The sequence below is a fragment of the Hyperoodon ampullatus genome (assembly GCF_949752795.1).
Source record: "Hyperoodon ampullatus genome assembly, chromosome: 1".
Lineage (NCBI taxonomy): Eukaryota > Metazoa > Chordata > Mammalia > Artiodactyla > Ziphiidae > Hyperoodon > Hyperoodon ampullatus.
The window spans coordinates 77,129,683-77,145,678 of record NC_136914.1 but is presented as its reverse complement, the minus strand read 5'-3'; positions in this window follow the sequence as shown (position 1 = coordinate 77,145,678).

Here is a 15,996-nt window from a genome sequence, read left to right as displayed (position 1 = left end):
TGACTTTATGCTTTGATTCATAGATCAAGGCTTACATTCTTGTGTCTCTGGAAAGCAGTTTCAGAGCTATGAAGTCATCAGTAGAAACAACTCTACCTCCCTATAGTACATACTAAAAGTTGTTTGTTTGTTTCTTTCTTTTTTTAGTAGTAAAAATCTTCTTGATTCTATCAGAAGAATTTTATTTTGAGATGACAGGGGATCAGGAGGTGCAGGGGATCAGCAGAGGGTGATACTATTGATACTAAATAACACCCCCCCCCACCAATAATAATAATAATAATAAAGTAAAACAACTACCAATACTTATTGAAGGATTTACTATGTGCAAAATACTCCTCTAAGTTATTTTTCAAGCTTAAATAATTTAATCTTCATGGCAGCCTTATGAACCACTGATATTCTCATCTTATTAATAAGGAAATTGAGGCACAGAAAGGCCATGCAATTTTTCCAGCATTGCTTCACTAATAAAGTGAAAGACTGGGATTGGTACCCACATAGCTTCCAGATCTTATAATAATCAATAACAAATTTTAGTTTTAAATGTCCATTAGGTGTGCCAGGGTACTTTGAATGCCCTGTATGGAACCTAGAGTCAGTGCCTGTAACTTAGTCTATTTGCTTTCTATCCTTGATTATTGGGTTCAGTCTTTGACATTAGTGTCTTTCTTTGAATCCAGTAGAGTATTCTAACATCTTAAATCAAGGGTCATTTGCATTAACTTTCATTTTTCTTCAACTTTCCCTGATAGAGAAAATTACATGAATTTTATCAGGGATTATTCAAGCAACCATTGCCTTGGTTATGCTCATGTTACAATATAAGCTTCCTAAATTATCATAAGAAAAAATAATACTTGTGTTTAACTGTCAGTTGAACAAGTTTTTTTCTCACTATTCTCATGAAGACTTATGAGTGCAGAAGTGTTAAAAAATTGAAAGAATATTTTAATTTTCAAATATTATAGAGTATATTTGAAAGCTTTAATTTCATTGGATATAAAATTAAAATAGATCTCCTTCACTTTCAAATTTGGAGAAGCTTTTGATTTCAAAATAGGAAATTTAATGATATTTATAGTTAATATATCAATTATGTTTTAAACTACAATATGTATGTTAGTTTTAGGATGTGAGGAATGAATAAAATTATCAAAAACTATATATAAAGTTTATAAACATTAATTACATTTTAAATACATTTATAAACCATAAATACATTTATTAGTCAAGTACATTTATTTCCTAAATGTTGAAGATGAATGCTGAGTAATAGTTTCTAAATTTAGATTTAGCTTAATATCACAAAACTTTCATTTTTTTAAATAGATATTTAGTTTCTTTATTTTGCCTGATTGCTCTGGCTAGAACTTCCAGTACTATGTTGAATAATAGTGGTGAGATTGAGCACCTCTGTCTTGTTCAGGATCTTAGAAAAAAAGCTTTCAAACTTTTACTGAGGAGTATAATGTTAGCTCTAGGTTTGTCATACAATCTTTAATTAGGTTGAGTTATGTTCATTCTATTCCCAATCTGTTGAGGGTTGTTATCATGAAAGTGTGTTGTATTTTGTCAAGTGCTTATTTTTTGCATCTACTGAGATGATCATATGATTTTTATCTTTTATTCTATGAATCAGGTATGCCATATTTATTGATTTGTGTATGTTGAAACATTCTTACCTCCTAGGGAAAAATCCCACTTGATCATGGTGTATGATCCTTTTTAATATGTGATAAAAAGCACCCAAATTAGAAAGGAAGAAGTAAATTTTTCTTTATTTGCAGATTATATGATCTAACACATAGAAAATCCAAAATATTCCACCAGAAAAAACTGTTTGAACCAATCAACAAGTTCACTTTGCAGGAATTAAATTAAAGTTGCAGGATACAAACTCAATATACAGAAATCAGGGACATTCCTTTTTTTTTTATAAATTTATTTATTTATTTATTATTTTTGTCTGCATTGGGTCTAGTTGTGGTGAGTTGGGGCTACTCTTCGTTGCAGTGTGTGGGCTTCTCTTTGTGGTGGTTTCTCTTATTGTGGAGCATGGGCTCTAGGTGTGCAGGCTGTGGGCTCTAGAGCACAGGCTCAGTAGATGTGGCACACGGGCTTAGTTGCTCCACAGCATGTTGGATCTTCCTTGACCAGGGTTTGAACTCATGTCCCCTGCATTGGCAGGCAGATTCTTAGCCACTGCACTATGAGGGAAGACCTCAGTGGCATTTCTATGCACTAAAACCAAAATATCTAAAAAAGAAATGAAGAAAACAATTCCATTCAAGATAGCATTAAATACCATAAAATAATTAGAAATAAATTTAAGCAAAGAAGTGAATGCTCTTTACAACAAAGGCTACAAGACTTTGAGGAAATAAACTGAGGAAGATACAAACAAATAGAAAGATAACCTGTGTTCATGGATTGGAAGAATTACTATTGTAAATGATCTGTACTATCCAAACCCTTCTATAGATTCAATGTAATCCTTATCAAAATTCTAATAGCATTTTTCTCAGAAATAGAAAAAGCAATCCTAAAACTTTTATGGAACCACAAAAGATCCAGAGCAGTCCTGAGAAAGAAGAACAAAGTTAGAGGTATCACACTTCCTGATTTCAAACTATACTACAAAGATATAGTAATCAAAACAGTATGGTACTGGCATACAAATAGACAAATAGACCAGTGGAACAGAAAAGAGATTCCTGAAATAAACTACTGTATATATGGTCACTAATATTTGACAAGGCAGCCAGAAATACCCTTGGGGAAAGAATATTATTTTCAGTAAATGGTGTTGGATAGCTACATGCAGAAAAACAAAATTAGACCTCCATCTTACACTACTCACATCAATGGACTCTAAATGGATTAAAGACTTAAACATAAGACATGGTACCATAAAAATCCTAGAAGCAAACATAGGGAAGAAGCTCCTTGATACTGGTTTTGGCAATAATATTTTGGCTATGACACAAATAGCATAAGCAATAAAAGCAATAATAAACAATTGGGACAACATCAAACTAAAAAACATCTGCACAGCAAAAGAAGCAATCAACAAAGGAAAAATGCAACTTACAAAATGGGGAACATATTTTTAAACATTATATTGAATAAGGGATTAATATCCACAATATATAAAGAACTCATATAACTCAATAACAGAATAGAAACAATTGATTAAAAACTGGGCAGAGAAGTTGAATAGACATTTTTCCAAATAAGACATCCTAATGGCTGACAAGTACATGAAAGGATGCTTAATACCACTAATCAACAGGGAAATACAAATCAAAACCATAGTAAGTTATCACCTCACACCTGTTAGAATAACCATTATCAAGAAGACAAGAGGTAAATGTTGGCAAGTGTGTGGAGCAAAGGGAATCCTTGTGCAGTGTTTGTGGGAATGTAATTTGGTTGAGCCAATATAAAACAGTGTGGAGTTTCCTCAAAAATATTTAAAAAATAGAACCACTGTATGACCTAGCTATCCCACTTCTGGGTATATATATGTAAAAGAAATGAAGACAGGATATTGAAAAGATATTAGCACTTCCATGTTTTCTGCAGCATTACTCATAATAGGCAAGATATAAAAACCACCTAAGTATCTATCAACAGATGACTGAATAAACAAGATATGGTGTGTGTGTGTGTGTGTGTATATATATATATATATATATATATATATATATATATATATATATATGCAGTGAGATATTATTCAGCCACGAGAAAGAAGGAAATCCTGCCATTTGCAGTAAGGTGGGCAATACGCTAAGCGAAAAAATTCAGAGAAAGGAAAATACTGCATGGTTTCATTTATATTTGAATCTAAAACAGCTGAATTCATAGAAAAAAAGAGAAGAATTGTAGTTACCAGGGGTTGTGGGGTAGGGAAATTGGTGAAATGTTTGTTAAAGTGTATAAATTAGCAGTTAGAAGATTAATAAGTTCTGGAGATCTAATACACAGTATTGTGATTATAGTCAACAATATTGTATTATACACTCCAAAGTTCCTAGATGATTAGAACATATATGTTCTCACCCCCCCACCAAGAAAACCAAAAAAAGATAATTAAGTGATGTAATGGAGGTATTAGCTAACACTATGGTGGTAATCCTATTGCAATATATAAATGTATACAGTCAACACAATGGACACCTTAAACTTACATAATAATATATGTCAATTACATTTCAATAAAAAATAGATATGTAGTTGATATTAGTCTACCCAAATATAATACATATATATGTGGAAACATTTGTAAATCAGAAGAAATCACAAACATTATTTCATTACTATTAATCAATGTAAATTTGACTTTTGTTGTTAGATTTTACATCTTCTTTCAGTATAAAGGCTACATATTCTATGTAATTCCAACATTACTTTAACAATCACCAACAGAACTTATGTTAACAAAGTAACTAAAATTTCCAGGTTAGTATTAAAAACAAAATTTCCAGTAACTCCAGTTCTCTCTGACTTAACAGTACACAAAATAACAATAGTCTTTAAATTTGTAATTCTTAAATTGGAGTGCAGTTATACTTTTAAACTACATGTCCTTTCTATGTCTCTCCCATCCCCTGACCCTCCCTTTATTCCAATAAATAATCCACATTAGATGTCCGAAATTTCTAATGAGATTATTGCATTAAAATATCTCGATTGGGGGTTTCCCTGGTGGCACAGTTGTTGAGGATCCGCCTGCCGATGCAGGGGATGTGGTTTCGTGCCCCAGTCTGGGAGGATCCCGTGTGCTGCAGAGTGGCTGGGCCCGCAAGCCATGGCCACTGAGCCTGCACGTCTGGAGCCTGTGCTCCGCGATGGGAGAGGACACAACAGTAAGAGGCCCACGTATCGCCAAAAAAAAAAAAAAATCTCGATTGATATTTATATCTCCTGTCCCCACCTTGCAAATTGCTGCTTTACAAATTTATTACAATATATTTTAAAAATAAACTTGGATACTCTTCTTTAATGTATTTGGTATGAGAATCTAGGAATTGACATCACAGGATGCTGTTTTATTAAAATGGAATTTTAAAATTTATACATATATACATGCATATATTAGACTTTATTAAAAATATCTAGGCTTAGATAACTAAGTGAATAAATAAATAATAATCTCCAGGCTTTTGCTTTCTTTTTAAAACATACTTGCTTGCACAAGCTGAAAACAGACTCATAGATACAAAGAGCAAACTGGTGGTCACCAGAGGAGAGGGGTTTTGGGAGGGTGGTTGAAATAGATGAAGGGCATTAAGACATACAAACTATAAGTCATGGAGTTGTAACGTACAGCATAGGGAATATAGTTAATAATATTGCAATAACGCTGTATGATGACAGTTACTAGACTTATTACGGTCATCAATTTATAATGTATATAAGTGTTGAGTCACTATGTTGTACACCTGAAACAAATATAATATTGTATGTCAACTATACTTCAATAAGAAAAATAAAAGGAGAGGGGGAAAATGCTTTCACAGTCCTGGGCATAATAAGTACCCTGTACAAAATTTGATATCATCAATATTCTACAAAAATATAATGTTTAAATACTAGACAATGTGATTTTTTTTCACTGAATTCAGCTATTTGTATATATATTTTTGTTTTGTTTTGGAAACTTTATACTCCAAGAACCAGGAACTTTACACACCAATCATTTGGCCTCATATTTTATAAAAACTGGAAGCTATATCAATCACTTATGACACTTAGCTTCAGAGAGATGAACTCAGTGAGTTTCCACGAAGTTACACAATAAGCAATCCATGGAAATTAACACTGTGAATCAATGTTGACATGAAAAGATCATAGACAGATGATAGAATACAGAGGATACACAAAGACATAGGGGACTGTATCCATGTAAAATTTTTTAAAAACCACTGAAACAAGAGTGATTCTGTTATGAAATTCCAGTTTTTGTCTTATTTCTTTCTCTGACATTAAGCTCCACTAACAAATTACACTCCAACTTTATCCACACACTAATCCAGTTCAATGATTTTCATTCTTGTTCATGGTCTTACATTAGAATTAGTTTTTTCATATCACAAAATAACTTGCTGGTGTTTTGATTGGGATTGCATTGAATCTATTGGTCAAGTTGAGAATAACTGACATCTTGACAATACTGTGTCTTCCTATCCATGGACAACATAGAATATATCTTACTTTATTTAATTTTTCTTTGATTTCATTGATTAGAGTTTTGTATTTTTTCTCATATATATCCTGTAAATATTTTGTTAAATTTATTCCCAAGTATTTATTTTTTGCGTACTAATGTAAATGACATTTTGTTTTTAATTTCAAATTCCAATAATTCATTGCTGGAATATAAGAACATAATTAACTTTTGTAAAGTATTAACTTTAGATTCTTCAACATTGCTATAATTGCTTATTAGATCCAGGAATTTTTTTGGTCTTTTCTTTAGGATTTTCTACATAGGCAATCACGTCATCTGCAAGCAAAGACATTTCTTTCTTCCCAATCTATATGTCTTTTATTTCTTTCTCTTGTCTTATTACATTAGCTAAATCTCCCAGTACAATGTTGAAAAGAAGTGGTGGGAGGGGACATCCTTGTCTCATACCTGATCTTTGTGGGAAAGCTTTGACTTTCTCACTATTAGTTATGATATTAGCTGTAGGTGTTTCATAAATATTCTTTATCAAGTTGAGGAAGTTGTCATCTTTTTCTAGTTAACTGAGGGATTTTTGCCATGAGTGGATTTTATCATACACTTTCTCTACTTCTATTGATATGATCATGTAATTTTTCTTTTTAGCCTATTAATGTGATGAGTTAAATTAATTGATTTTCAAATGTTGAACCAGCCATGTAAGAGAAAATCCCATCTGACCACGGAATATAATTCTTTATCTACCAGCCTCAGAAGTCATATGAGCCTGGTGCTTTCTGTTTTGTAAGGTTATTAATTATTTGTTCATTTTAAAAAATAAATACAGGCCTATTCAGATTGCTTATTCCTTCTTGTATGAGTTTTGGCAGATTATGTCAGTCAAGAAATTTACCCATTTCATCTAGGTTATCAAATTTGTGGCACAGAGTGGCTTATAATATTTCTTTATTGTCCTTTTAATGTCCAAAAGATTTGTAGTGGTGTTCCCTCTTTCATTCTTATATTAGTAATTTGCATTCTCATTCTTCTTTTCTTAGTTAACCTGGCTAGAAACATTGATTTTATTGATCTTTTCAAAGAAACAGCTTTTGGTTTGGTTGATTTTCTCTACTGATGTCCTATTCTCAATTTCATTGATTTCTAGCCTAATTCTTATTATTTCTTTTATCCTGCTTTGGATTTAATTTGCTGTTTTTTTGTTTTGTTTTTTTTGTTTTTTTGCTGCTTTCCTATGGTGAAAATTTCGATGACTGATTTTAGATCTTTCCTCTTTTCTAATATATGCTTTCAATGCTATAAATTTCCCTTTAACCATGACTTTCATTGAAATCTCACAAACTTTGATAACTTATATTTTCATTTCCCTTTAGTTCAAAATATTTTAAACTTGCAATTTATTCTCATGTGTTATTTGGAAGTTTGTTGTTTAATCTCAGAGTATTTTGGAAATTTCCAGCTTTATTTCTTTTATTGATTTCTAGTTTAAATCTACTGTTATCTGAAAGCTGACATTGTATTAATTCTATTCTTTTAAATTTGTTAAGGGGTGTTTTATGACTCAGAGTGTGGTTTATCTTGCTAAATATTCCATGGGACCTTGAGAAGAATGTATAGTCCGATGTTGTTGGATGAAATAATCTTTAGATGTCAATTGCACTCCATTGATTGGTGCTGCTGTATTCTACTGCTGTTGGTTGAAATAGTGTGTAGATGTCAATTATATGCAGTTGATTGATGGTGTTGTGGAGTTCAACTATGTCCTTACTGATTTACTCCCTGCTGGATCTGTCCATCTCTAATAGAGGGGTTTAGAAGTCTCCAACTATGATAGTGGATTAATCTATTTCTCTTTGTAATTCTATTAGTTTTTGCCTCACATAATTTGATGCTCTGTTGTTAATACACATTAATGATTGTTATGTGTCATTGGAGAATTGACCTCTTTTTCATTATGTGATGCCCATCATTATCCTTGATATTTTTCCTTGCTTTGAAGTCCACTGTCTGAAATTAATATAACTACTCCTGCTTTCTTTTTATTAACTTTAACATGGTGTATTTTTATTCATCTACTTACTTTTAATCTATGTGTTTATATTTAAAGTGGGTTTCTTGTAGGCAACTTACAGTTGGCTCTTATTTTCTGATCTACTCTGACCATCTCTGTCTTTAATTAGTGCATTTAGACAAATGATATTGTTGGATTAATATTTGCTACCATATTTGCTACTGTTTTCTAATGTTGCCCTTGTTCTTTGTTCCTTTTTTGTCTTTCACATTTTTCCTGCCTTTTGTGGTTTAAATTGAGCATTGTATATGACTTCATTTTCTCTCCTTTCTTAGCAATATACATTCAGAGCTAATCCAAGTCTAATTTCAAACAATACTATACCACTTCATGGACAGTGTGACTATCTTGTAATAACAAAATAATTCTAATTTCTCCCTCCCATATCTTGTATTATTACTGTCATTCATTTCATTTCTATGTAAGCATACATAAGCCTATATATATTTATATAAATACAGGTTTCTGGTGTATATTATTTTCCTTCTCTCTAAAGAATTTCTTTTAACATTCTTGTAAGGCAGACCTATGGGCAACAAAATTCCTCAATTTTTGTTTGTCTGAGAAAGCTTTTATTTCTACCTCACTTTCGAAAGATAGTCTTTCAGATTACAGAATTCTACTTTGGTGAGGGTTTTTCCTCAATGCTTTAAATGTTTCACTTCAGTCTCTTCTAGCTTGCACAATTTCTGAGAAGTCAGATGTGATTTTAATCTTTGTTCCTTTATAGGTAAGGTATTTTTCCTTTGATGCCTTTTTAGGATTTTTTTGAACGTTTGATTTTCTGTGATTTGAAAATGATGTGTTGGTGTAGGCATTTATTTATTTATTTATTTTGCATTAATCCTGCTTAGTGTTTTCTGAGCTTCCCATGTCTGGTTTGGTGTCTGACATTGATCTGGGGAAATTCTCAGTTATTATTGTTTCAAATATTTTTTTCTGTTCCTTTCTCTCTTTTTTCTCCTTCTGGTATTCCCATTATATGTATGTTATACATTTTGTAGTTGTCCCACAATTCTTGGATAATCTATTCAGTTTGTGGGTTTTTTAGTTGTTTTTCTCTTTGTTTTTCAGTTTTGGAAGTTTCTATTGTCATATAGCTTTGAGATTCTTTCCTCAGCCATATCCAGTCTACCAATGAGCCCACCAAAGACATTCTTCATTTCTGTTATGATCTCTAGCATTTATTTTTGTTTTTTTCTTAGAATTTTTATCTGTTCTCACTCTGTCCATTTGTTCTTGCATGCTGTCTACTTTATCCCTTAGTGCCCTTAAAATATTAACCATACTTGTTTTAAATTTGCAGTCTGAAAATTCCAACATCCTTGCCATATCTGGTTCTGATGCTTGCTCTGTATCTTCAAATTGTATTTTTTGCCATTTGGTATGCCTTCTAATTTTTTCTTAAGAGCTCAACATGATGTACCTTGTAAAAGGAACTTATGTAAATAGGCCTTTAGTAATATGATAAAGCAGGAGGGGAAGTGTTTTATAAGTTCTATGATTAGATCTCTGTCTTTCAGTGAGTCATGCCTCTAGATTGTGAATTTTGCTAATATTTCTCAGTGTTTTTCTGCTCCCTTAAGTGAGACAGAATGAGCAGAGTGGGCTGGAGTCTATTTCCCTTCCCCCAGGTCATTTAGGCCTTCATAATACCCAGTTCGTTAGGTTCTGATTAACTAGTTTCCCTTGAGGGCAGGCCTTGTTAAGAAGAAGAGAGTGCTCTGATGGTTTATTTTCCCCTCCTCCTGCTGGAAGGATAAGGGAATCTTTCTTCACTATTTACTGCAGGAACCTGGTCAAGGTCCTTTAGATAAATCTCTAATATTGTGGGAGCTCCCCTAAGACTGGGTCCCCCTAGCGTTTTTACCTGTCAGAGTTGTCTATAATAATTCTCCAACAATTCATCAATTATGGTTTAAATTTTCCTATCCTGACACTGGTTTTTCATCAACACTTTAAATGTTTCACTTCAGTCTCTTCTAGCTTGCACAATTCCTGAGAAGTCAGATGTGATTTTAATCTTTGTTCCTTTATAGGTAAAGTGTTTTTCCATTACAGCCATGACTCCCTGTATTTACCTATCTTTCTCTCCAATCTTGGGAACAACGGTCTGCCCTGTGTTCTCCTCTCTCTTACAGATATAAGAAGAGTTGTTAATTTTTTAGTATGTTCAGTTTTTAAATTGTCTTTAGAACAGAGTGGTGACTTTACATGTGGGACCAGAAACCATAAGTTTTCCCAATTTTTTATTAATAAACAAGCTTTGACTCATAGAAGTTAAGTAACTTCCTCTATATCACCAAACTGAGAGAACTTAGAAAGAAATTCTTTAAAAAAGACTTTTCAGAAAAAAAGCAAAGAGAAATGCATAGAGAAAGCTTCCTGAGCAGGAGACTATTTTTGAACTAGGTTCTGAGAGATATAGAGGACTTTGATCAGTAGATAATTGATAGATTTTTGCAAAGGAACTGAAATATATTATAAAATATCCCATAGTTTCTCAGCATAAATATGAAAGATAGAAATGAAGGAAGGGTTTTTAAACACTTGCATGCAGAACTGGAAACCAGAGTTTCTGAACTTTGAATATTTCAGTGCAGACTTTTTGATACTTTGACACTGTGCTGGTTTCATTCCCATTTGTGTTTACCTTGTTATTAATTCTGTTAATATTGACTAGATGCTAAGTACAATTCTGCTGATATTTGTATAGGCTATGCACCTGTATAGGCTATGAACCTATCTTGTTTGACCAGCCCTAGTTCTGATACCATGAATAGCCTTTCCACCATGTTATGTCCAGTCCTCAATTCTGGGTCTAATTATAGCAACTTTGCTTTACAACTCAAAAAACTATTCCTCATTTGTTATATGCTATTTTTTCCATTATCAAGACACTGACTGTGAATCTAAAACTTATTGAGAGCTATTTAAGGTTCGACATTAAACATCTTTTCTAGTTTAGCATTAAAACATTCCCCTGCTACTTGTATTAAATGCTGATCATTTGTTTCTTTGCCTTTAATTCATCTTTCATTAAATAGCTATTCCTATGGAAACTCTCAAAACAGTTTCCTTTGAGTCATTTATTCTTTGATCTTCATTCTTCCAGGTCAAATATGAAATAGAAGAATGTCAGGATACTTTTTTCTTTTCCCATGTCATTTAATACATTTATCTAATTTAGAGTTAGATAGACTCTAAAGTTGTGTGGCCTTGAGTAAGTTAGTTATCACCTATTTCCTTATTTGTAAAAATGACAAAAAGATATCTGACTATATTGCTAAAAGAAAATGGAAATAAAATGCCTAGCAACCTGATGCACATTAGCTAGGGGTGATATCTCAAATGGAAAATTTTAGAGTTCAAGAAACTCTATTATTAAGAATTTTTAAATTGGAACTCAAAAACGGTAGTGTGGAAGAAATATATGTAGGAAAATGTTTCTTAAAAATGGTCTCAAGTGCAAACTGTCCCTTATATTTTATTCCTTTGGTTTCAAGATTATTTTCCACTTAGATGAACATAATTTTAAGAAAGGATCATATAAGAGGAACACACTGTCTTTCAACTCACACTTTCACTGTTAGGAATTTTTCAATGTCACCATATTATTTCTAGAATAAACCTTATGCTAGAGTCCCATTAATCCTTTCTAATGTTACATTCCACTAGTATATCATCACACACTTTATTTTTTTTCTCCCCCACCAATCAGGACCTCTATGATGGTTAATTTTATTTATCAATTGACTAAGCCACAGATTGCTCACATATTTGGTCAAACATTTTTCTGGTTTGTCCAGAAAAACATTTGGTCAAACACATTCAAATTTCATAGGAATTTAGACATCAACAATAATACTAGTTGTCATTTGTAGCAACAATTAGAGAAACTTAAAATATTTCATAAATCTTCATAAATTCTCATTATGAATGACATTATAACCTAATTTAATAGATTAGGAAGAACTCAGAGGAATTCAGTAATTGTTTCAAATCTTAGAGACAAAAAGAGACAAGGAAGGAATTTGAACACTGGGCTCTATCAGTAAGCAGCGTATATTATTTATATAACACTGTTAATAAATTATGCCTAAATTTCACATTTAAGTAGAATATAAAGCCTGGATATTTCCTGGTTTGAACATCACATTGAATGCTGGTGTAAATATTCAGACACTGGATATGTCTAGATATTTTGCCCCAATTTTTGTTTAAATGTTTTGTTTTCCTTTTACTTTTATACATACATTTTCTTTCAGTCAAATTTTGAAAAGATTTCAATTGGAAAAAAAAATTCATACACTGAAGAAAAATGTTTAAGAAGGAAAAATCTATCAAATTATTAACTAAAAACAAAATTACACATGTTAATAATGTATTACAGAATTTATTTTCCCTAGTAGAGAAAACATGATTCTTCTTCTGATAAGTATATATTAGCTACAACATTTCAATTACAAATTCCAAGTTAAAAGCCTATTAAATGTGGGTAACCCTCTTACACTGTTGGTGAGAATGTAAGTCAGTGTAGCCACTCTAAAGAACAGTATGGGGTTCCTCAAAAAACTAAAAAGAGTTGCCATGTGATCCAGCAATCCCACTCCTGGGCATATATCCAGACAAAACTATAAATTGGAAAGATACATGCACCCCTATCTTCGTAGCAGCACTATTTACAATATCCAAGACATGGAAACATCTAAATGTCCATTGACAGATGAATGGATAAAGAAGATGTGATATATATATATACACAATGAAATATTACTCAGACGTAAAAAGAATGAAATAATGCCATTTGCAGCAACATGGAGATTATCATACTGAGTGAAGTAAGTCAGAAAGAGAAAGACAAATACCATATGTTATCACTTATATGTGGAATCTAAAATATAACACAAATGAACTTTTCTATGAAACAGAAACAGACTCACAGATATAGAGAACAGACTTGTGGTTGCCAAGGGGGAAAAGGGGTTGGGGGACAGATGGATTGGGAGTTTGGGATTAGCAGATGCCAACTGTGATATATAAGATGGATAAACAACAATGTCCTACTATATAGCACAGGGAACTATATTCAGTATCCTGTGATAAACCATAATGAAAAAGAATATGAAAAAGAATATGTATATGTATATATATATATGTGTGTGTGTGTGTGTGTGTGTGTGTGTGTGTGTATAACTGAGTCACTTTGCTGTACAGCAGAAATTAATACAATACTGTAAATCAACTATACTTCAATAAAAGTCTTAAAAATGACAAAAAATGTGGGTAATAACATATGATGCACAAAAAGTTCAATATTCATGTTTCTACCTGCACCTCTTATAATTGAGCAAGATGCTATGGTGCCTTACTGGGACAGACACCCTAATCCAGCTCCTCTGCCTGCCTCTTGCTTGTGGAAAAACTTTAGCTTCCAAGGCCTTTCCCAACTTCCAAAGAATAAATTTAATCAGAGAAGTGAAGAAATGCAGAAACAAAGGAAAACAATCAAACAAGAAAAAATAATAATAGCTTAACCATTAAACAAAGTCAAGGACTTTTAGTTCCTCCTCAAGAGCTATAGATTATGTTCTGAAACATATCTTTTGAGCAATTTTGCAGCTACTGAAACCCCCACCAGGTGGAAGAAGTTAACAAAGACACCAGTTCAGTTGGAACCAGAAGTTTGATGATATTGACTCCCAACTACCTCACCACCAACCAATCAGAATGTCCATCAGTTGATCATGCACCCCACAACTGCCTTCCCTGAAAGCCATGGAGGAATTTGGGCTTTTTGAGCAGTAGTGAAGGAAAGTGTGGAATTGACTATAAGTGCCAAGTTCTCTCCCAGGAGAGGACAGTATTTTTTAAAACCACAGTTTTAAAGGCTCATAATGCTCACCAAAGTCTTGATAACCACTGTAAAAAGTAGACCCCTCTCCGAAATTGTGTATGACTCCTCTGAATCCCAGAATGCTCTGCAGATAACTGTGACAAAATTTATGAAATATTTGGTCCAGTGGAAGGCAGGACCATGAATAAGTTGATATTCAATAAACGTAATTTGATTTTTATTTGCTACTTTAGCAAATTTTTTAGTCATTACAGTTAATGACGGCTTCTGCTTGTTTTCCATGCCAAGTCAGCACTCCTCCACATTCTTTATAGCTGTTATAGGAAATTAAACCTAAATTAATAAATTGTAAATTTTCCATGTGTTCTTTTGGCTATAATAGGTACATTTCCAATAAAGTTTCAAAACCTGTCAATAATATGCTATGTTACTAAGATATAACATTCATTTTAGTTCTGACTTTTGCTCCTTTGTGAAAGTTTGCATTTAATCCTAGATTTTGCCATTCTTTTGAGATTTAATTTTACAAATAATGTAGGTCATTCATTCATTCAAAATATTTTTTTCAGACAGAGATGTTTTACCAGATTACCAATTTGAACATAATTTAGATTGTTTCCTTTTCATAGATACATGATTCCTTTTGAGAGATACATAATTATCTAGTTGATGAAATAAAACATTCTGAAGTGGAAATAGACTCTAGCTTAAAGAAATTTTGCATGCAATCTATACATGTAAAATAATTTAACATCAAGTGCTTGTCAACAAAAGAGATTCAACATCTTTTTATTCTTCTCATATGTACCATGATATCACTGAGAAAGTCTCTAAATATATGCTAATTTTGATGCCTGATAGCTGAACTCAAATGATGCCACTGCGATTAATCATAATCTATTGTTACAATTCCAAAGCAAATTGCTTTATGAAATAAAAACTGAACATGTGTGTACGTGTGTGCATGAGAAGCCTATACACAAACATACACAAGTAAAAATAATGACTCTAGAACTACAATTTATTTAGAGAAAAACAATTTAGGATTTGCCTTTTCATTACATATCTTGCTAATCATTCCATTCATATCTTCCTATGTTACAGGTTTTATGTTGTATGCATATAAGCATCTGCAACCACTGACTGAAAAACCATATCACTTGTAACTATGTGGTTGTGATGTCCATTGACATCCCCCTGTGGAGGTTAACTAGTCAGTTGAATGTCACATCTTACCAATTATCAGCCCTAAGAATACGTATAACGACATATCAGTACATAGCCTTTTCATCACAAGTGACACAATGGTTTGAACTGCTCCAAGGTACACCTTATTTTTTAAAATGTTCTGTATATTTTTTAAAGAAGTTGCCAGGATAAATCCCCATGGCGTTTCCTTTGGCACAAAACCAAAAAACAACTTTATGTGCTGAAATACTGAGAGATGTTGACAGGGTCACTTCAAAGAAGCTCAAGAGATTTTAAAAAATGATACAGTAAGTTTTCTTCTGGGTTCTGAAAGTATGCTAAAAATAAAAGGCACTGGCCTGTTTTGTAATGCTTCTTTTGTAGATAGAACACAACACAAAGTAAGGAGAATTAAATAACTTCACATGACTCATTGCATGATGTAGAATAAGTTAAACATTAATTCCCAGGACTTTTGTAAGAGTGTTTTAATAGGAAATCAAACTTATAAGGAAATGTTTTCTAAGTAAATCTTGCATATATCCTACAATTATTAATGAGTGCAAACATTGTTTAGATTCTGGAAAGATGACAACATAATGTGTTTCTTACTCTCATGGAACTTATAGAACTAGTAGAGAGACATATTAAAAAAAGTGTACAGCCAAATATTATATTACAAACTGT